Source organism: Medicago sativa, chromosome 7 (genome assembly GCF_051527215.1).
Source record: "Medicago sativa cultivar Bolivia chromosome 7, Bolivia_mono, whole genome shotgun sequence".
Lineage (NCBI taxonomy): Eukaryota > Viridiplantae > Streptophyta > Magnoliopsida > Fabales > Fabaceae > Medicago > Medicago sativa.
This window is the reverse complement of record NC_140755.1, coordinates 70,537,114-70,561,809: the sequence shown is the minus strand read 5'-3', so window position 1 is coordinate 70,561,809 and position 24,696 is coordinate 70,537,114.

Sequence of the window (24,696 nt, the reverse complement as noted above, 5' to 3'; positions counted from 1 at the left end):
AAAAGGCCAAAATGGGGGTTAAGTGAATTTCCTTGTTAATTTATGGATTTTACTCGTTTTTGACCTTTTTCTTTCACTAAAAAAGTCATAAAGTGGCATAGCCTTATCGAATCGAAGCATGTAATAGTTCCTATGAAATCTAACAAGCATATATTCGAATTCCAAGGTTGTTTTTATCATTTTCAAAAATGGACAAAATGAGGGTTAAGTGAATTTCCTTGTTAATTTATGGATTTTACTCGTTTTTGACCCTTTTTCTTTCACTAAAAAAGTCATAAAGTGGCCTAGCCTTATCGAATCGAAGCATGTAATAGTTCCTAGGAAATCTAACAAGCATATCTACGACATCCATGGTTTATTTTAGAATTTTTAAAAACGGCCAAAATGGGGGTTATGTGAATTTTCTTGTTAATTTACGGATTTTACTCGTTTTTGACCCTTTTCTTTCACTGAAACGGTCATAAAGTGGCCTAGCCTTATCGAATCGAAGCATGTAATAGTTCCTAGGAAATCTAACAAGCATATCTACGACATCCATGGTTTATTTTAGAATTTTTTGAAAAGGCCAAAATGGGGGTCAAGTGAATTTCCTTGTTAATATACTGATTTTACTCATTTTTGACCCTTTTTCTTTCACTAAAAAGGTCATAAAGTGGCCAAGCCTTATCGAATCGAAGCATGTAATAGTTCCAATGAAATCTAACAAGCATATATTCGAATTCCAAGGTTGATTTTATCATTTTCGAAAATGGATAGAATGAGGGTTATGTGAATTTCCTTGTTAATTTACGGATTTTACTCGTTTTTGACCCTTTTTATTTCACTGAAAAGGTCATAAAGTGGCCTAGCCTTATCGAATCGAAGCATGTAATAGTTCCTAGGAAATCTAACAAGCATATCTACGACATCCATGGTTTATTTTAGAATTTTTTGAAAAGGCCAAAATGGGGGTCAAGTGAATTTCCTTGTTAATATACTGATTTTACTCATTTTTGACCCTTTTTCTTTCACTAAAAAGGTCATAAAGTGGCCAAGCCTTATCGAATCGAAGTATGTAATAGTTCCAATGAAATCTAACAAGCATATAATCGAATTCCAAGGTTGATTTTATCATTTTCGAAAATGGATAGAATGAGGGTTAAGTGAATTTCCTTGTTAATTTACGGATTTTACTCGTTTTTGACCCTTTTTATTTCACTGAAAAGGTCATAAAGTGGCCTAGCCTTATCGAATCGAAGCATGTAATAGTTCCTAGGAAATCTAACAAGCATATCTACGACATCCATGGTTTATTTTAGAATTTTTTAAAAAGGCCAAAATGAGGGTTAAGTGAATTTCCTTGTTAATTTACGGATTTTACTCGTTTTTTACCCTTTTTCTTTCACTAAAACGGTCATAAAGCCGCCTAGCCTTATCGAATCGAAGCATGTAATAGTTCCTAGGAAATCTAACAAGCATATCTACGACATCCATGGTTTATTTCAGAATTTTTTAAAAAGGCCAAAATGGGGGTTAAGTGAATTTCCTTGTTAATTTATGGATTTTACTCGTTTTTGACCTTTTTCTTTCACTAAAAAAGTCATAAAGTGGCATAGCCTTATCGAATCGAAGCATGTAATAGTTCCTATGAAATCTAACAAGCATATATTCGAATTCCAAGGTTGTTTTTATCATTTTCAAAAATGGACAAAATGAGGGTTAAGTGAATTTCCTTGTTAATTTACGGATTTTACTCGTTTTTGACCCTTTTTCTTTCACTAAAAAAGTCATAAAGTGGCCTAGCCTTATCGAATCGAAGCATGTAATAGTTCCTAGGAAATCTAACAAGCATATCTACGACATCCATGGTTTATTTTAGAATTTTTAAAAACGGCCAAAATGGGGGTTATGTGAATTTTCTTGTTAATTTACGGATTTTACTCGTTTTTGACCCTTTTCTTTCACTGAAACGGTCATAAAGTGGCCTAGCCTTATCGAATCGAAGCATGTAATAGTTCCTAGGAAATCTAACAAGCATATCTACGACATCCATGGTTTATTTTAGAATTTTTTGAAAAGGCCAAAATGGGGGTCAAGTGAATTTCCTTGTTAATATACTGATTTTACTCATTTTTGACCCTTTTTCTTTCACTAAAAAGGTCATAAAGTGGCCAAGCCTTATCGAATCGAAGCATGTAATAGTTCCAATGAAATCTAACAAGCATATATTCGAATTCCAAGGTTGATTTTAACATTTTCGAAAATGGATAGAATGAGGGTTAAGTGAATTTCCTTGTTAATTTACGGATTTTACTCGTTTTTGACCCTTTTTATTTCACTGAAAAGGTCATAAAGTGGCCTAGCCTTATCGAATCGAAGCATGTAATAGTTCCTAGGAAATCTAACAAGCATATCTACGACATCCATGGTTTATTTTAGAATTTTTTAAAAAGGCCAAAATGAGGGTTAAGTGAATTTCCTTGTTAATTTACGGATTTTACTCGTTTTTTACCCTTTTTCTTTCACTAAAACGGTCATAAAGTCGCCTAGCCTTATCGAATCGAAGCATGTAATAGTTCCTAGGAAATCTAACAAGCATATCTACGACATCCATGGTTTATTTCAGAATTTTTTAAAAAGGCCAAAATGGGGGTTAAGTGAATTTCCTTGTTAATTTATGGATTTTACTCGTTTTTGACCTTTTTCTTTCACTAAAAAAGTCATAAAGTGGCATAGCCTTATCGAATCGAAGCATGTAATAGTTCCTATGAAATCTAACAAGCATATATTCGAATTCCAAGGTTGTTTTTATCATTTTCAAAAATGGACAAAATGAGGGTTAAGTGAATTTCCTTGTTAATTTACGAATTTTACTCGTTTTTGACCCTTTTTCTTTCACTAAAAAAGTCATAAAGTGGCCTAGCCTTATCGAATCAAAGCATGTAATAGTTCCTAGGAAATCTAACAAGCATATCTACGACATCCATGGTTTATTTTAGAATTTTTTAAAAAGGCCAAAATGGGAGTTAAGTGAATTTCCTTGTTAATATACTGATTTTACTCATTTTTGACCCTTTTTCTTTCACTAAAAAGGTCATAAAGTGGCCAAGCCTTATCGAATCGAAGCATGTAATAGTTCCTATGAAATCTAACAAGCATATATTCGAATTCCAAGGTTGATTTTATCATTTTCGAAAATGGATAAAATGAGGGTTAAGTGAATTTCCTTGTTAATTTACGGATTTTACTCGTTTTTGACCCTTTTTATTTCACTAAAAAAGTCATAAAGTGGCCTAGCCTTATCGAATCGAAGCATGTAATAGTTCCTAGGAAATCTAACAAGCATATCTACGACATCCATGGTTTATTTTAGAATTTTTAAAAACGGCCAAAATGGGGGTTATGTGAATTTTCTTGTTAATTTACGGATTTTACTCGTTTTTGACCCTTTTCTTTCACTGAAACGGTCATAAAGTGGCCTAGCCTTATCGAATCGAAGCATGTAATAGTTCCTAGGAAATCTAACAAGCATATCTACGACATCCATGGTTTATTTTAGAATTTTTTGAAAAGGCCAAAATGGGGGTCAAGTGAATTTCCTTGTTAATATACTGATTTTACTCATTTTTGACCCTTTTTCTTTCACTAAAAAGGTCATAAAGTGGCCAAGCCTTATCGAATCGAAGCATGTAATAGTTCCAATGAAATCTAACAAGCATATATTCGAATTCCAAGGTTGATTTTATCATTTTCGAAAATGGATAGAATGAGGGTTAAGTGAATTTCCTTGTTAATTTACGGATTTTACTCGTTTTTGACCCTTTTTATTTCACTGAAAAGGTCATAAAGTGGCCTAGCCTTATCGAATCGAAGCATGTAATAGTTCCTAGGAAATCTAACAAGCATATCTACGACATCCATGGTTTATTTTAGAATTTTTTAAAAAGGCCAAAATGAGGGTTAAGTGAATTTCCTTGTTAATTTACGGATTTTACTCGTTTTTTACCCTTTTTCTTTCACTAAAACGGTCATAAAGTCGCCTAGCCTTATCGAATCGAAGCATGTAATAGTTCCTAGGAAATCTAACAAGCATATCTACGACATCCATGGTTTATTTCAGAATTTTTTAAAAAGGCCAAAATGGGGGTTAAGTGAATTTCCTTGTTAATTTATGGATTTTACTCGTTTTTGACCTTTTTCTTTCACTAAAAAAGTCATAAAGTGGCATAGCCTTATCGAATCGAAGCATGTAATAGTTCCTATGAAATCTAACAAGCATATATTCGAATTCCAAGGTTGTTTTTATCATTTTCAAAAATGGACAAAATGAGGGTTAAGTGAATTTCCTTGTTAATTTACGGATTTTACTCGTTTTTGACCCTTTTTCTTTCACTAAAAAAGTCATAAAGTGGCCTAGCCTTATCGAATCGAAGCATGTAATAGTTCCTAGGAAATCTAACAAGCATATCTACGACATCCATGGTTTATTTTAGAATTTTTTAAAAAGGCTAAAATGGGGGTTAAGTGAATTTCCTTGTTAATATACTGATTTTACTCATTTTTGACCCTTTTTCTTTCACTAAAAAGGTCATAAAGTGGCCAAGCCTTATCGAATCGAAGCATGTAATAGTTCCTATGAATTCTAACAAGCATATATTCGAATTCCAAGGTTGATTTTATCATTTTCGAAAATGGATAAAATGAGGGTTAAGTGAATTTCCTTGTTAATTTACGGATTTTACTCGTTTTTGACCCTTTTTATTTCACTGAAAAGGTCATAAAGTGGCCTAGCCTTATCGAATCGAAGCATGTAATAGTTCCTAGGAAATCTAACAAGCATATCTACGACATCCATGGTTTATTTTAGAATTTTTTAAAAAGGCCAAAATGAGGGTTAAGTGAATTTCCTTGTTAATTTACGGATTTTACTCGTTTTTTACCCTTTTTCTTTCACTAAAACGGTCATAAAGTCGCCTAGCCTTATCGAATCGAAGCATGTAATAGTTCCTAGGAAATCTAACAAGCATATCTACGACATCCATGGTTTATTTCAGAATTTTTTAAAAAGGCCAAAATGGGGGTTAAGTGAATTTCCTTGTTAATTTATGGATTTTACTCGTTTTTGACCTTTTTCTTTCACTAAAAAAGTCATAAAGTGGCATAGCCTTATCGAATCGAAGCATGTAATAGTTCCTATGAAATCTAACAAGCATATATTCGAATTCCAAGGTTGTTTTTATCATTTTCAAAAATGGACAAAATGAGGGTTAAGTGAATTTCCTTGTTAATTTACGGATTTTACTCGTTTTTGACCCTTTTTCTTTCACTAAAAAAGTCATAAAGTGGCCTAGCCTTATCGAATCGAAGCATGTAATAGTTCCTAGGAAATCTAACAAGCATATCTACGACAACCATGGTTTATTTTAGAATTTTTTAAAAAGGCCAAAATGGGGGTTAAGTGAATTTCCTTGTTAATATACTGATTTTACTCATTTTTGACCCTTTTTCTTTCACTAAAAAGGTCATAAAGTGGCCAAGCCTTATCGAATCGAAGCATGTAATAGTTCCTATGAAATCTAACAAGCATATATTCGAATTCCAAGGTTGATTTTATCATTTTCGAAAATGGATAAAATGAGGGTTAAGTGAATTTCCTTGTTAATTTACGGATTTTACTCGTTTTTGACCCTTTTTATTTCACTGAAAAGGTCATAAAGTGGCCTAGCCTTATCGAATCGAAGCATGTTATAGTTCCTAGGAAATCTAACAAGCATATCTACGACATCCATGGTTTATTTTAGAATTTTTTAAAAAGGCCAAAATGAGGGTTAAGTGATTTCCTTGTTAATTTACGGATTTTACTCGTTTTTTACCCTTTTTCTTTCACTAAAACGGTCATAAAGTCGCCTAGCCTTATCGAATCGAAGCATGTAATAGTTCCTAGGAAATCTAACAAGCATATCTACGACATCCATGGTTTATTTCAGAATTTTTTAAAAAGGCCAAAATGGGGGTTAAGTGAATTTCCTTGTTAATTTATGGATTTTACTCGTTTTTGACCTTTTTCTTTCACTAAAAAGGTCATAAAGTTGCATAGCCTTATCGAATCGAAGCATGTAATAGTTCCTATGAAATCTAACAAGCATATATTCGAATTCCAAGGTTGTTTTTATCATTTTCAAAAATGGACAAAATGAGGGTTAAGTGAATTTCCTTGTTAATTTACGGATTTTACTCGTTTTTGACCCTTTTTCTTTCACTAAAAAAGTCATAAAGTGGCCTAGCCTTATCGAATCGAAGCATGTAATAGTTCCTAGGAAATCTAACAAGCATATCTACGACATCCATGGTTTATTTTAGAATTTTTTAAAAAGGCCAAAATGGGGGTTAAGTGAATTTCCTTGTTAATATACTGATTTTACTCATTTTTGACCCTTTTTCTTTCACTAAAAAGGTCATAAAGTGGCCAAGCCTTATCGAATCGAAGCATGTAATAGTTCCTATGAAATCTAACAAGCATATATTCAAATTCCAAGGTTGATTTTATCATTTTCGAAAATGGATAAAATGAGGGTTAAATGAATTTCCTTGTTAATTTACGGATTTTACTCGTTTTTGACCCTTTTTATTTCACTGAAAAGGTCATAAAGTGGCCTAGCCTTATCGAATCGAAGCATGTAATAGTTCCTAGGAAATCTAACAAGCATATCTACAACATCCATGGTTTATTTTAGAATTTTTTAAAAAGGCCAAAATGGGGGTTAAGTGAATTTTCTTGTTAATTTACGGATTTTACTCGTTTTTGACCCTTTTTCTTTCACTGAAAAGGTCATAAAGTGGCCTAGCCTTATCGAATCGAAGCATGTAATAGTTCCTAGGAAATCTAACAAGCATATCTACGACATCCATGGTTTATTTCAGAATTTTTTAAAAAGGCCAAAATGGGGGTTAAGTGAATTTCCTTGTTAATTTATGGATTTTACTCATTTTTGACCTTTTTCTTTCACTAAAAAGGTCATAAAGTGGCCAAGCCTTATCGAAACGAAGCATGTAATAGTTCCTATGAAATCTAACAAGCATATATTCGAATTCCAAGGTTGATTTTATCATTTTCAAAAATGGATAAAATGAGGGTTAAGTGAATTTCCTTGTTAATTTACGGATTTAACTCGTTTTTGACCCTTTTTCTTTCACTAAAAAGGTCATAAAGTTGCCTAGCCTTATCGAATCGAAGCATGTAATAGTTCCTAGGAAATCTAGCAAGCATATCTACGACATCCATGGTTTATTTTAGAATTTTTAAAAATGGCCAAAATGGGGGTTTAGTGAATTTCCTTGTTAATTTACGGATTTTACTCGTTTTTGACCCTTTTTCTTTCACTGAAAAGGTCATAAAATGGCCTAGCCATATCGAATCGAAGCATGTAATAGTTCCTAGGAAATCTAACAAGCATATCTACGACATCCATGGTTTATTTAAGAATTTTTAAAAACGGCCAAAATGGGGGTTAAGTGAATTTTCTTGTTAATTTACGGATTTTACTCGTTTTTGACCCTTTTTATTTCACTGAAAAGGTCATAAAGTGGCCTAGCCTTATCGAATCGAAGCATGTAATAGTTCCTAGGAAATCTAACAAGCATATCTACGACATCCATGGTTTATTTTAGAATTTTTTAAAAAGGCCAAAATGGGGGTTAAGTGAATTTTCTTGTTAATTTACGGATTTTGCTCGTTTTTGACCCTTTTTCTTTCACTGAAAAGGTCATAAAGTGGCCTAGCCTTATCGAATCGAAGCATGTAATAGTTCCTCGGAAATCTAACAAGCATATCTACGACATCCATGGTTTATTTTAGAATTTTTTAAAAAGGCCAAAATGGGGGTTAAGTGAATTTCCTTGTTAATATACGGATTTTACTCATTTTTGACCCTTTTTCTTTCACTAAAAAGGTCATAAAGTGGCCTAGCCTTATCGAATCGAAGCATGTAATAGTTCCTATGAAATCTAACAAGCATATATTCGAATTCCAAGGTTGATTTTATCATTTTCGAAAATGGACAAAATGAGGGTTAAGTGAATTTCCTTGTTAATTTACGGATTTTACTCGTTTTTGACCTTTTTTAATTCACTAAAAAGGTCATAAAGTGGCCTAGCCTTATCGAATCGAAGCATGTAATAGTTCCTAGGAAATCTATCAAGCATATCTACGACATCCATGGTTTATTTTAGAATTTTTAAAAACGGCCAAAATGGGGGTTAATTGAATTTCCTTGTTAATTTACGGATTTTACTCGTTTTTGACCATTTTTCTTTCACTAAAAAGGTCATAAAGTGGCCTAGCCTTATCGAATCGAAGCATGTAATAGTTCCTAGGAAATCTAACAAGCATATCTACGACATCCATGGTTTATTTTAGAATTTTTTGAAAAGGCCAAAATGGGGGTTAAGTGAATTTCCTTGTTAATATCCGGATTTTACTCATTTTTGACCATTTTTCTTTCACTAAAAAGGTCATAAAGTGGCCTAGCCTTATCGAATCGAAGCGTGTAATAGTTCCTATGAAATCTAACAAGCATATATTCGAATTCCAAGGTTGATTTTATCATTTTCAAAAATGGACAAAATGAGGGTTAAGTGAATTTCCTTGTTAATTTACGGATTTTACTCGTTTTTTACCCTTTTTCTTTCACTAAAACGGTCATAAAGTCGCCTAGCCTTATCGAATCGAAGCATGTAATAGTTCCTAGGAAATCTAACAAGCATATCTACGACATCCATGGTTTATTTCAGAATTTTTTAAAAAGGCCAAAATGGGGGTTAAGTGAATTTCCTTGTTAATTTATGGATTTTACTCGTTTTTGACCTTTTTCTTTCACTAAAAAGGTCATAAAGTGGCATAGCCTTATCGAATCGAATCATGTAATAGTTCCTATGAAATCTAACAAGCATATATTCGAATTCCAAGGTTGATTTTATCATTTTCAAAAATGGACAAAATGAGGGTTAAGTGAATTTCCTTGTTAATTTACGGATTTTACTCGTTTTTGACCCTTTTTCTTTCACTAAAAAAGTCATAAAGTGGCCTAGCCTTATCGAATCGAAGCATGTAATAGTTCCTAGGAAATCTAACAAGCATATCTACGACATCCATGGTTTATTTCAGAATTTTTTAAAAAGGCCAAAATGGGGGTTAAGTGAATTTCTTTGTTAATTTATGGATTTTACTCGTTTTTGACCTTTTTCTTTCACTAAAAAGGTCATAAAGTGGCCAAGCCTTATCGAATCGAAGCATGTAATAGTTCCTATGAAATCTAACAAGCATATATTCGAATTCCAAGGTTGATTTTGTCATTTTCGAAAATGGATAAAATGAGGGTTAAGTGAATTTCCTTGTTAATTAACGGATTTTACTCGTTTTTGACCCTTTTTCTTTCACTAAAAAGGTCATAAAGTTGCCTAGCCTTATCGAATCGAAGCATGTAATAGTTCCTAGGAAATCTAGCAAGCATATCTACGACATCCATGGTTTATTTTAGAATTTTTAAAAATGGCCAAAATGAGGGTTAAGTGAATTTCCTTGTTAATTTACGGATTTTACTCGTTTTTGACCCTTTTTCTTTCACTGAAATGGTCATAAAATGGCCTAGCCATATCGAATCGAAGCATGTAATAGTTCCTAGGAAATCTAACAAGCATATCTACGACATCCATGGTTTATTTAAGAATTTTTAAAAACGGCCAAAATGGGGGTTAAGTGAATTTTCTTGTTAATTTACGGATTTTACTCGTTTTTGACCCTTTTTATTTCACTGAAAAGGTCATAAAGTGGCCTAGCCTTATCGAATCGAAGCATGTAATAGTTCCTAGGAAATCTAACAAGCATATCTACGACATCCATGGTTTATTTTAGAATTTTTTAAAAAGGCCAAAATGGGGGTTAAGTGAATTTTCTTGTTAATTTACGGATTTTACTCGTTTTTGACCCTTTTTCTTTCACTGAAAAGGTCATAAAGTGGCCTAGCCTTATCGAATCGAAGCATGTAATAGTTCCTAAGAAATCTAACAAGCATATCTACGACATCCATGGTTTATTTTAGAATTTTTTAAAAAGGCCAAAATGGGGGTTAAGTGAATTTCCTTGTTAATATACGGATTTTACTCATTTTTGACCCTTTTTCTTTCACTAAAAAGGTCATAAAGTGGCCTAGCCTTATCGAATCGAAGCATGTAATAGTTCCTATGAAATCTAACAAGCATATATTCGAATTCCAAGGTTGATTTTATCATTTTCGAAAATGGATAAAATGAGGGTTAAGTGAATTTCCTTGTTAATTTACGGATTTTACTCGTTTTTGACCCTTTTTCTTTCACTAAAAAGGTCATAAAGTTGCCTATCCTTATCGAATCGAAGCATGTAATAGTTCCTAGGAAATCTAGCAAGCATATCTACGACATCCATGGTTTATTTTAGAATTTTTAAAAATGGCCAAAATGGGGGTTAAGTGAATTTCCTTGTTAATTTACGGATTTTACTCGTTTTTGACCCTTTTTCTTTCACTGAAAAGGTCATAAAATGGCCTAGCCTTATCGAATCGAAGCATGTAATAGTTCCTAGGAAATCTAACAAGCATATCTACGACATCCATGGTTTATTTCAGAATTTTTTAAAAAGGCCAAAATGGGGGTTAAGTGAATTTCTTTGTTAATTTATGGATTTTACTCGTTTTTGACCTTTTTCTTTCACTAAAAAGGTCATAAAGTGGCCAAGCCTTATCGAATCGAAGCATGTAATAGTTCCTATGAAATCTAACAAGCATATATTCGAATTCCAAGGTTGATTTTGTCATTTTCGAAAATGGATAAAATGAGGGTTAAGTGAATTTCCTTGTTAATTAACGGATTTTACTCGTTTTTGACCCTTTTTCTTTCACTAAAAAGGTCATAAAGTTGCCTAGCCTTATCGAATCGAAGCATGTAATAGTTCCTAGGAAATCTAGCAAGCATATCTACGACATCCATGGTTTATTTTAGAATTTTTAAAAATGGCCAAAATGGGCGTTAAGTGAATTTCCTTGTTAATTTACGGATTTTACTCGTTTTTGACCCTTTTTCTTTCACTGAAATGGTCATAAAATGGCCTAGCCATATCGAATCGAAGCATGTAATAGTTCCTAGGAAATCTAACAAGCATATCTACGACATCCATGGTTTATTTAAGAATTTTTAAAAACGGCCAAAATGGGGGTTAAGTGAATTTTCTTGTTAATTTACGGATTTTACTCGTTTTTGACCCTTTTTATTTCACTGAAAAGGTCATAAAGTGGCCTAGCCTTATCGAATCGAAGCATGTAATAGTTCCTAGGAAATCTAACAAGCATATCTACGACATCCATGGTTTATTTTAGAATTTTTTAAAAAGGCCAAAATGGGGGTTAAGTGAATTTTCTTGTTAATTTACGGATTTTACTCGTTTTTGACCCTTCTTCTTTAACTGAAAAGGTCATAAGTGGCCTAGCCTTATCGAATCGAAGCATGTAATAGTTCCTAAGAAATCTAACAAGCATATCTACGACATCCATGGTTTATTTTAGAATTTTTTAAAAAGGCCAAAATGGGGGTTAAGTGAATTTCCTTGTTAATATACGGATTTTACTCATTTTTGACCCTTTTTCTTTCACTAAAAAGGTCATAAAGTGGCCTAGCCTTATCGAATCGAAGCATGTAATAGTTCCTATGAAATCTAACAAGCATATATTCGAATTCCAAGGTTGATTTTATCATTTTCGAAAATGGATAAAATGAGGGTTAAGTGAATTTCCTTGTTAATTTACGGATTTTACTCGTTTTTGACCCTTTTTCTTTCACTAAAAAGGTCATAAAGTTGCCTATCCTTATCGAATCGAAGCATGTAATAGTTCCTAGGAAATCTAGCAAGCATATCTACGACATCCATGGTTTATTTTAGAATTTTTAAAAATGGCCAAAATGGGGGTTAAGTGAATTTCCTTGTTAATTTACGGATTTTACTCGTTTTTGACCCTTTTTCTTTCACTGAAAAGGTCATAAAATGGCCTAGCCATATCGAATCGAAGCATGTAATAGTTCCTAGGAAATCTAACAAGCATATCTACGACATCCATGGTTTATTTAAGAATTTTTAAAAACGGCCAAAATGGGGGTTAAGTGAATTTTCTTGTTAATTTACGGATTTTACTCGTTTTTGTCCCTTTTTATTTCACTGAAAAGGTCATAAAGTGGCCTAGCCTTATCGAATCGAAGCATGTAATAGTTCCTAGGAAATCTAACAAGCATATCTACGACATCCATGGTTTATTTTAGAATTTTTTAAAAAGGCCAAAATGGGGGTTAAGTGAATTTTCTTGTTAATTTACGGATTTTACTCGTTTTTGACCCTTTTTCTTTCACTGAAAAGGTCATAAAGTGGCCTAGCCTTATCGAATTGAAGCATGTAATAGTTCCTAGGAAATCTAACAAGCATATATTCGAATTCCAAGGTTGATTTTATCATTTTCGAAAATGGACAAAATGAGGGTTAAGTGAATTTCCTTGTTAATTTACGGATTTTACTCGTTTTTGACCCTTTTTCTTTCACTAAAAAGGTCATAAAGTGGCCTAGCCTTATCGAATCGAAGCATGTAATAGTTCCTAGGAAATCTATCAAGCATATCTACGACATCCATGGTTTATTTTATAATTTTTAAAAACGGCCAAAATGGGGGTTAATTGAATTTCCTTGTTAATTTACGGATTTTACTCGTTTTTGACCATTTTTCTTTCACTAAAAAGGTCATAAAGTGGCCTAGCCTTATCGAATCGAAGCATGTAATAGTTCCTAGGAAATCTAACAAGCATATCTACGACATCCATGGTTTATTTTAGAATTTTTGAAAAAGGCCAAAATGGGGGTTAAGTGAATTTCCTTGTTAATATACGGATTTTACTCATTTTTGACCCTTTTTCTTTCACTAAAAAGGTCATAAAGTGGCCTAGCCTTATCGAATCGAAGCATGTAATAGTTCCTATGAAATCTAACAAGCATATATTCGAATTCCAAGGTTGATTTTATCATTTTCGAAAATGGACAAAATGAGGGTTAAGTGAATTTCCTTGTTAATTTACGGATTTTACTCGTTTTTGACCTTTTTTAATTCACTAAAAAGGTCATAAAGTGGCCTAGCCTTATCGAATCGAAGCATGTAATAGTTCCTAGGAAATCTATCAAGCATATCTACGACATCCATGGTTTATTTTAGAATTTTTAAAAACGGCCAAAATGGGGGTTAATTGAATTTCCTTCTTAATTTACGGATTTTATTCGTTTTTGACCCTTTTTCATTCACTGAAAAGGTCATAAAGTGGCCTAGCCTTATCGAATCGAAACATGTAATAGTTCCTAGGAAATCTAACAAGCATATCTACAACATCCATGGTTTATTTCAGAATTTTTTAAAAAGGCCAAAATGCGGGTTAAGTGAATTTCCTTGTTAATTTAAGGATTTTACTCGTTTTTGACCATTTTTAATTCACTAAAAAGGTCATAAAGTGGCCTAGCCTTATCGAATCGAAACATGTAATAGTTCCTAGGAAATCTAACAAGCATATCTACGACATCCATGGTTTATTTTAGAATTTTTTAAACAGGCCAAAATGGGGGTTAAGTGAATTTCCTTGTTAATATACGGATTTTACTCATTTTTGACCCTTTTTCTTTCACTAAAAAGGTCATAAAGTGGCCTAGCCTTATCGAATTGAAGCATGTAATAGTTCCTATGAAATCTAACAAGCATATATTCGAATTCCAAGGTTGATTTTATCATTTTCGAAAATGGACAAAATGAGGGTTAAGTGAATTTCCTTGTTAATTTACGGATTTTACTCGTTTTTGACCTTTTTTAATTCACTAAAAAGGTCATAAAGTGGCCTAGCCTTATCGAATCGAAGCATGTAATAGTTCCTAGGAAATCTATCAAGCATATCTACGACATCCATGGTTTATTTTAGAATTTTTAAAAACGGCCAAAATGGGGGTTAATTGAATTTCCTTCTTAATTTACGGATTTTATTCGTTTTTGACCCTTTTTCATTCACTGAAAAGGTCATAAAGTGGCCTAGCCTTATCGAATCGAAACATGTAATAGTTCCTAGGAAATCTAACAAGCATATCTACAACATCCATGGTTTATTTCAGAATTTTTTAAAAAGGCCAAAATGCGGGTTAAGTGAATTTCCTTGTTAATTTAAGGATTTTACTCGTTTTTGACCATTTTTAATTCACTAAAAAGGTCATAAAGTGGCCTAGCCTTATCGAATCGAAACATGTAATAGTTCCTAGGAAATCTAACAAGCATATCTACGACATCCATGGTTTATTTTAGAATTTTTTAAACAGGCCAAAATGGGGGTTAAGTGAATTTCCTTGTTAATATACGGATTTTACTCATTTTTGACCCTTTTTCTTTCACTAAAAAGGTCATAAAGTGGCCTAGCCTTATCGAATTGAAGCATGTAATAGTTCCTATGAAATCTAACAAGCATATATTCGAATTCCAAGGTTGATTTTATCATTTTCGAAAATGGACAAAATGAGGGTTAAGTGAATTTCCTTGTTAATTTACGGATTTTACTCGTTTTTGACCTTTTTTAATTCACTAAAAAGGTCATAAAGTGGCCTAGCCTTATCGAATCGAAGCATGTAATAGTTCCTAGGAAATCTATCAAGCATATCTACGACATCCATGGTTTATTTTAGAATTTTTAAAAACGGCCAAAATGGGGGTTAATTGAATCTCCTTCTTAATTTACGGATTTTATTCGTTTTTGACCCTTTTTCATTCACTGAAAAGGTCAGAAAGTGGCCTAGCCTTATCGAATCGAAACATGTAATAGTTCCTAGGAAATCTTACAAGCATATCTACGACATCCATGGTTTATTTCAGAATTTTTTAAAAAGGCCAAAATGCGGGTTAAGTGAATTTCCTTGTTAATTTAAGGATTTTACTCGTTTTTGACCCTTTTTCATTCACTGAAAAGGTCATAAAGTGGCCTAGCCTTATCGAATCGAAACATGTAATAGTTCCTAGGAAATCTAACAAGCATATCTACGACATCCATGGTTTATTTCAGAATTTTTTAAAAAGGCCAAAATGCGAGTTAAGTGAATTTCCTTGTTAATTTACGGATTTTACTCGTTTTTGACCCTTTTTCTTTCACTAAAAAGGTCATAAAGTGGCCTAGCCTTATCGAATCGAAGCATGTAATAGTTCCTAGGAAATCTAGAAAGCATATCTACGACATCCATGGTTTATTTTAGAATTTTTAAAAACGGCCAAAATGGGGGTTAAGTGAATTTTCTTGTTAATTTACGGATTTTACTCGTTTTTGACCCTTTTTCTTTCACTGAAAAGGTCATAAAGTGGCCTAGCCTTATCGAATCGAAGCATGTAATAGTTCCTAGGAAATCTAACAAGCATATCTACGACATCCATGGTTTATTTAAGAATTTTTAAAAACGGCCAAAATGGGGGTTAAGTGAATTTTCTTGTTAATTTACGGATTTTACTCGTTTTTGACCCTTTTTATTTCACTGAAAAGGTCATAAAGTGGCCTAGCCTTATCGAATCGAAGCATGTAATAGTTCCTAGGAAATCTAACAAGCATATCTACGACATCCATGGTTTATTTTAGAATTTTTTAAAAAGGCCAAAATGGGGGTTAAGTGAATTTTCTTGTTAATTTACGGATTTTACTCGTTTTTGACCCTTCTTCTTTCACTGAAAAGGTCATAAGTGGCCTAGCCTTATCGAATCGAAGCATGTAATAGTTCCTAAGAAATCTAACAAGCATATCTACGACATCCATGGTTTATTTTAGAATTTTTTAAAAAGGCCAAAATGGGGGTTAAGTGAATTTCCTTGTTAATATACGGATTTTACTCATTTTTGACCCTTTTTCTTTCACTAAAAAGGTCATAAAGTGGCCTAGCCTTATCGAATCGAAGCATGTAATAGTTCCTATGAAATCTAACAAGCATATATTCGAATTCCAAGGTTGATTTTATCATTTTCGAAAATGGATAAAATGAGGGTTAAGTGAATTTCCTTGTTAATTTACGGATTTTACTCGTTTTTGACCCTTTTTCTTTCACTAAAAAGGTCATAAAGTTGCCTATCCTTATCGAATCGAAGCATGTAATAGTTCCTAGGAAATCTAGCAAGCATATCTACGACATCCATGGTTTATTTTAGAATTTTTAAAAATGGCCAAAATGGGGGTTAAGTGAATTTCCTTGTTAATTTACGGATTTTACTCGTTTTTGACCCTTTTTCTTTCACTGAAAAGGTCATAAAATGGCCTAGCCATATCGAATCGAAGCATGTAATAGTTCCTAGGAAATCTAACAAGCATATCTACGACATCCATGGTTTATTTTAGAATTTTTTAAAAAGGCCAAAATGGGGGTTAAGTGAATTTTCTTGTTAATTTACGGATTTTACTCGTTTTTGACCCTTTTTCTTTCACTGAAAAGGTCATAAAGTGGCCTAGCCTTATCGAATTGAAGCATGTAATAGTTCCTAGGAAATCTAACAAGCATATATTCGAATTCCAAGGTTGATTTTATCATTTTCGAAAATGGACAAAATGAGGGTTAAGTGAATTTCCTTGTTAATTTACGGATTTTACTCGTTTTTGACCCTTTTTCTTTCACTAAAAAGGTCATAAAGTGGCCTAGCCTTATCGAATCGAAGCATGTAATAGTTCCTAGGAAATCTATCAAGCATATCTACGACATCCATGGTTTATTTTATAATTTTTAAAAACGGCCAAAATGGGGGTTAATTGAATTTCCTTGTTAATTTACGGATTTTACTCGTTTTTGACCATTTTTCTTTCACTAAAAAGGTCATAAAGTGGCCTAGCCTTATCGAATCGAAGCATGTAATAGTTCCTAGGAAATCTAACAAGCATATCTACGACATCCATGGTTTATTTTAGAATTTTTGAAAAAGGCCAAAATGGGGGTTAAGTGAATTTCCTTGTTAATATACGGATTTTACTCATTTTTGACCCTTTTTCTTTCACTAAAAAGGTCATAAAGTGGCCTAGCCTTATCGAATCGAAGCATGTAATAGTTCCTATGAAATCTAACAAGCATATATTCGAATTCCAAGGTTGATTTTATCATTTTCGAAAATGGACAAAATGAGGGTTAAGTGAATTTCCTTGTTAATTTACGGATTTTACTCGTTTTTGACCTTTTTTAATTCACTAAAAAGGTCATAAAGTGGCCTAGCCTTATCGAATCGAAGCATGTAATAGTTCCTAGGAAATCTATCAAGCATATCTACGACATCCATGGTTTATTTTAGAATTTTTAAAAACGGCCAAAATGGGGGTTAATTGAATTTCCTTCTTAATTTACGGATTTTATTCGTTTTTGACCCTTTTTCATTCACTGAAAAGGTCATAAAGTGGCCTAGCCTTATCGAATCGAAACATGTAATAGTTCCTAGGAAATCTAACAAGCATATCTACAACATCCATGGTTTATTTCAGAATTTTTTAAAAAGGCCAAAATGCGGGTTAAGTGAATTTCCTTGTTAATTTAAGGATTTTACTCGTTTTTGACCATTTTTAATTCACTAAAAAGGTCATAAAGTGGCCTAGCCTTATCGAATCGAAACATGTAATAGTTCCTAGGAAATCTAACAAGCATATCTACGACATCCATGGTTTATTTTAGAATTTTTTAAACAGGCCAAAATGGGGGTTAAGTGAATTTCCTTGTTAATATACGGATTTTACTCATTTTTGACCCTTTTTCTTTCACTAAAAAGGTCATAAAGTGGCCTAGCCTTATCGAATTGAAGCATGTAATAGTTCCTATGAAATCTAACAAGCATATATTCGAATTCCAAGGTTGATTTTATCATTTTCGAAAATGGACAAAATGAGGGTTAAGTGAATTTCCTTGTTAATTTACGGATTTTACTCGTTTTTGACCTTTTTTAATTCACTAAAAAGGTCATAAAGTGGCCTAGCCTTATCGAATCGAAGCATGTAATAGTTCCTAGGAAATCTATCAAGCATATCTACGACATCCATGGTTTATTTTAGAATTTTTAAAAACGGCCAAAATGGGGGTTAATTGAATTTCCTTCTTAATTTACGGATTTTATTCGTTTTTGACCCTTTTTCATTCACTGAAAAGGTCATAAAGTGGCCTAGCCTTATCGAATCGAAACATGTAATAGTTCCTAGGAAATCTAACAAGCATATCTACAACATCCATGGTTTATTTCAGAATTTTTTAAAAAGGCCAAAATGCGGGTTAAGTGAATTTCCTTGTTAATTTAAGGATTTTACTCGTTTTTGACCATTTTTAATTCACTAAAAAGGTCATAAAGTGGCCTAGCCTTATCGAATCGAAACATGTAATAGTTCCTAGGAAATCTAACAAGCATATCTACGACATCCATGGTTTATTTTAGAATTTTTTAAACAGGCCAAAATGGGGGTTAAGTGAATTTCCTTGTTAATATACGGATTTTACTCATTTTTGACCCTTTTTCTTTCACTAAAAAGGTCATAAAGTGGCCTAGCCTTATCGAATTGAAGCATGTAATAGTTCCTATGAAATCTAACAAGCATATATTCGAATTCCAAGGTTGATTTTATCATTTTCGAAAATGGACAAAATGAGGGTTAAGTGAATTTCCTTGTTAATTTACGGATTTTACTCGTTTTTGACCTTTTTTAATTCACTAAAAAGGTCATAAAGTGGCCTAGCCTTATCGAATCGAAGCATGTAATAGTTCCTAGGAAATCTATCAAGCATATCTACGACATCCATGGTTTATTTTAGAATTTTTAAAAACGGCCAAAATGGGGGTTAATTGAATCTCCTTCTTAATTTACGGATTTTATTCGTTTTTGACCCTTTTTCATTCACTGAAAAGGTCAGAAAGTGGCCTAGCCTTATCGAATCGAAACATGTAATAGTTCCTAGGAAATCTTACAAGCATATCTACGACATCCATGGTTTATTTCAGAATTTTTTAAAAAGGCCAAAATGCGGGTTAAGTGAATTTCCTTGTTAATTTAAGGATTTTACTCGTTTTTGACCCTTTTTCATTCACTGAAAAGGTCATAAAGTGGCCTAGCCTTATCGAATCGAAACATGTAATAGTTCCTAGGAAATCTAACAAGCATATCTACGACATCCATGGTTTATTTCAGAATTTTTTAAAAAGGCCAAAATGCGAGTTAAGTGAATTTCCTTGTTAATTTACGGATTTTACTCGTTTTTGACCCTTTTTCTTTCACTAAAAAGGTCATAAAGTGGCCTAGCCTTATCGAATCGAAGCATGTAATAGTTCCTAGGAAATCTAGAAAGCATATCTACGACATCCATGGTTTATTTTAGAATTTTTAAAAACGGCCAAAATGGGGGTTAAGTGAATTTTCTTGTTAATTTACGGATTTTACTCGTTTTTGACCCTTTTTCTTTCACTGAAAAGGTCATAAAGTGGCCTAGCCTTATCGAATCGAAGCATGTAATAGTTCCTAGGAAATCTAACAAGCATATCTACGACATCCATGGTTTATTTAAGAATTTTTAAAAACGGCCAAAATGGGGGTTAAGTGAATTTTCTTGTTAATTTACGGATTTTACTCGTTTTTGACCCTTTTTATTTCACTGAAAAGGTCATAAAGTGGCCTAGCCTTATCGAATCGAAGCATGTAATAGTTCCTAGGAAATCTAACAAGCATATCTACGACATCCATGGTTTATTTTAGAATTTTTTAAAAAGGCCAAAATGGGGGTTAAGTGAATTTTCTTGTTAATTTACGGATTTTACTCGTTTTTGACCCTTCTTCTTTCACTGAAAAGGTCATAAGTGGCCTAGCCTTATCGAATCGAAGCATGTAATAGTTCCTAAGAAATCTAACAAGCATATCTACGACATCCATGGTTTATTTTAGAATTTTTTAAAAAGGCCAAAATGGGGGTTAAGTGAATTTCCTTGTTAATATACGGATTTTACTCATTTTTGACCCTTTTTCTTTCACTAAAAAGGTCATAAAGTGGCCTAGCCTTATCGAATCGAAGCATGTAATAGTTCCTATGAAATCTAACAAGCATATATTCGAATTCCAAGGTTGATTTTATCATTTTCGAAAATGGATAAAATGAGGGTTAAGTGAATTTCCTTGTTAATTTACGGATTTTACTCGTTTTTGACCCTTTTTCTTTCACTAAAAAGGTCATAAAGTTGCCTATCCTTATCGAATCGAAGCATGTAATAGTTCCTAGGAAATCTAGCAAGCATATCTACGACATCCATGGTTTATTTTAGAATTTTTAAAAATGGCCAAAATGGGGGTTAAGTGAATTTCCTTGTTAATTTACGGATTTTACTCGTTTTTGACCCTTTTTCTTTCACTGAAAAGGTCATAAAATGGCCTAGCCATATCGAATCGAAGCATGTAATAGTTCCTAGGAAATCTAACAAGCATATCTACGACATCCATGGTTTATTTAAGAATTTTTAAAAACGGCCAAAATGGGGGTTAAGTGAATTTTCTTGTTAATTTACGGATTTTACTCGTTTTTGTCCCTTTTTATTTCACTGAAAAGGTCATAAAGTGGCCTAGCCTTATCGAATCGAAGCATGTAATAGTTCCTAGGAAATCTAACAAGCATATCTACGACATCCATGGTTTATTTTAGAATTTTTTAAAAAGGCCAAAATGGGGGTTAAGTGAATTTTCTTGTTAATTTACGGATTTTACTCGTTTTTGACCCTTTTTCTTTCACTGAAAAGGTCATAAAGTGGCCTAGCCTTATCGAATTGAAGCATGTAATAGTTCCTAGGAAATCTAACAAGCATATATTCGAATTCCAAGGTTGATTTTATCATTTTCGAAAATGGACAAAATGAGGGTTAAGTGAATTTCCTTGTTAATTTACGGATTTTACTCGTTTTTGACCCTTTTTCTTTCACTAAAAAGGTCATAAAGTGGCCTAGCCTTATCGAATCGAAGCATGTAATAGTTCCTAGGAAATCTATCAAGCATATCTACGACATCCATGGTTTATTTTATAATTTTTAAAAACGGCCAAAATGGGGGTTAATTGAATTTCCTTGTTAATTTACGGATTTTACTCGTTTTTGACCATTTTTCTTTCACTAAAAAGGTCATAAAGTGGCCTAGCCTTATCGAATCGAAGCATGTAATAGTTCCTAGGAAATCTAACAAGCATATCTACGACATCCATGGTTTATTTTAGAATTTTTGAAAAAGGCCAAAATGGGGGTTAAGTGAATTTCCTTGTTAATATACGGATTTTACTCATTTTTGACCCTTTTTCTTTCACTAAAAAGGTCATAAAGTGGCCTAGCCTTATCGAATCGAAGCATGTAATAGTTCCTAGGAAATCTAACAAGCATATCTACGACATCCATGGTTTATTTAAGAATTTTTAAAAACGGCCAAAATGGGGGTTAAGTGAATTTTCTTGTTAATTTACGGATTTTACTCGTTTTTGACCCTTTTTATTTCACTGAAAAGGTCATAAAGTGGCCTAGCCTTATCGAATCGAAGCATGTAATAGTTCCTAGGAAATCTAACAAGCATATCTACGACATCCATGGTTTATTTTAGAATTTTTTAAAAAGGCCAAAATGGGGGTTAAGTGAATTTTCTTGTTAATTTACGGATTTTACTCGTTTTTGACCCTTCTTCTTTCACTGAAAAGGTCATAAGTGGCCTAGCCTTATCGAATCGAAGCATGTAATAGTTCCTAAGAAATCTAACAAGCATATCTACGACATCCATGGTTTATTTTAGAATTTTTTAAAAAGGCCAAAATGGGGGTTAAGTGAATTTCCTTGTTAATATACGGATTTTACTCATTTTTGACCCTTTTTCTTTCACTAAAAAGGTCATAAAGTGGCCTAGCCTTATCGAATCGAAGCATGTAATAGTTCCTATGAAATCTAACAAGCATATATTCGAATTCCAAGGTTGATTTTATCATTTTCGAAAATGGATAAAATGAGGGTTAAGTGAATTTCCTTGTTAATTTACGGATTTTACTCGTTTTTGACCCTTTTTCTTTCACTAAAAAGGTCATAAAGTTGCCTATCCTTATCGAATCGAAGCATGTAATAGTTCCTAGGAAATCTAGCAAGCATATCTACGACATCCATGGTTTATTTTAGAATTTTTAAAAATGGCCAAAATGGGGGTTAAGTGAATTTCCTTGTTAATTTACGGATTTTACTCGTTTTTGACCCTTTTTCTTTCACTGAAAAGGTCATAAAATGGCCTAGCCATATCGAATCGAAGCATGTAATAGTTCCTAGGAAATCTAACAAGCATATCTACGACATCCATGGTTTATTTAAGAATTTTTAAAAACGGCCAAAATGGGGGTTAAGTGAATTTTCTTGTTAATTTACGGATTTTACTCGTTTTTGTCCCTTTTTATTTCACTGAAAAGGTCATAAAGTGGCCTAGCCTTATCGAATCGAAGCATGTAATAGTTCCTAGGAAATCTAACAAGCATATCTACGACATCCATGGTTTATTTTAGAATTTTTTAAAAAGGCCAAAATGGGGGTTAAGTGAATTTTCTTGTTAATTTACGGATTTTACTCGTTTTTGACCCTTTTTCTTTCACTGAAAAGGTCATAAAGTGGCCTAGCCTTATCGAATTGAAGCATGTAATAGTTCCTAGGAAATCTAACAAGCATATATTCGAATTCCAAGGTTGATTTTATCATTTTCGAAAATGGACAAAATGAGGGTTAAGTGAATTTCCTTGTTAATTTACGGATTTTACTCGTTTTTGACCCTTTTTCTTTCACTAAAAAGGTCATAAAGTGGCCTAGCCTTATCGAATCGAAGCATGTAATAGTTCCTAGGAAATCTATCAAGCATATCTACGACATCCATGGTTTATTTTATAATTTTTAAAAACGGCCAAAATGGGGGTTAATTGAATTTCCTTGTTAATTTACGGATTTTACTCGTTTTTGACCATTTTTCTTTCACTAAAAAGGTCATAAAGTGGCCTAGCCTTATCGAATCGAAGCATGTAATAGTTCCTAGGAAATCTAACAAGCATATCTACGACATCCATGGTTTATTTTAGAATTTTTGAAAAAGGCCAAAATGGGGGTTAAGTGAATTTCCTTGTTAATATACGGATTTTACTCATTTTTGACCCTTTTTCTTTCACTAAAAAGGTCATAAAGTGGCCTAGCCTTATCGAATCGAAGCATGTAATAGTTCCTATGAAATCTAACAAGCATATATTCGAATTCCAAGGTTGATTTTATCATTTTCGAAAATGGACAAAATGAGGGTTAAGTGAATTTCCTTGTTAATTTACGGATTTTACTCGTTTTTGACCTTTTTTAATTCACTAAAAAGGTCATAAAGTGGCCTAGCCTTATCGAATCGAAGCATGTAATAGTTCCTAGGAAATCTATCAAGCATATCTACGACATCCATGGTTTATTTTAGAATTTTTAAAAACGGCCAAAATGGGGGTTAATTGAATTTCCTTCTTAATTTACGGATTTTATTCGTTTTTGACCCTTTTTCATTCACTGAAAAGGTCATAAAGTGGCCTAGCCTTATCGAATCGAAACATGTAATAGTTCCTAGGAAATCTAACAAGCATATCTACAACATCCATGGTTTATTTCAGAATTTTTTAAAAAGGCCAAAATGCGGGTTAAGTGAATTTCCTTGTTAATTTAAGGATTTTACTCGTTTTTGACCATTTTTAATTCACTAAAAAGGTCATAAAGTGGCCTAGCCTTATCGAATCGAAACATGTAATAGTTCCTAGGAAATCTAACAAGCATATCTACGACATCCATGGTTTATTTTAGAATTTTTTAAACAGGCCAAAATGGGGGTTAAGTGAATTTCCTTGTTAATATACGGATTTTACTCATTTTTAACCCTTTTTCTTTCACTAAAAAGGTCATAAAGTGGCCTAGCCTTATCGAATTGAAGCATGTAATAGTTCCTATGAAATCTAACAAGCATATATTCGAATTCCAAGGTTGATTTTATCATTTTCGAAAATGGACAAAATGAGGGTTAAGTGAATTTCCTTGTTAATTTACGGATTTTACTCGTTTTTGACCTTTTTTAATTCACTAAAAAGGTCATAAAGTGGCCTAGCCTTATCGAATCGAAGCATGTAATAGTTCCTAGGAAATCTATCAAGCATATCTACGACATCCATGGTTTATTTTAGAATTTTTAAAAACGGCCAAAATGGGGGTTAATTGAATTTCCTTCTTAATTTACGGATTTTATTCGTTTTTGACCCTTTTTCATTCACTGAAAAGGTCATAAAGTGGCCTAGCCTTATCGAATCGAAACATGTAATAGTTCCTAGGAAATCTAACAAGCATATCTACAACATCCATGGTTTATTTCAGAATTTTTTAAAAAGGCCAAAATGCGGGTTAAGTGAATTTCCTTGTTAATTTAAGGATTTTACTCGTTTTTGACCATTTTTAATTCACTAAAAAGGTCATAAAGTGGCCTAGCCTTATCGAATCGAAACATGTAATAGTTCCTAGGAAATCTAACAAGCATATCTACGACATCCATGGTTTATTTTAGAATTTTTTAAACAGGCCAAAATGGGGGTTAAGTGAATTT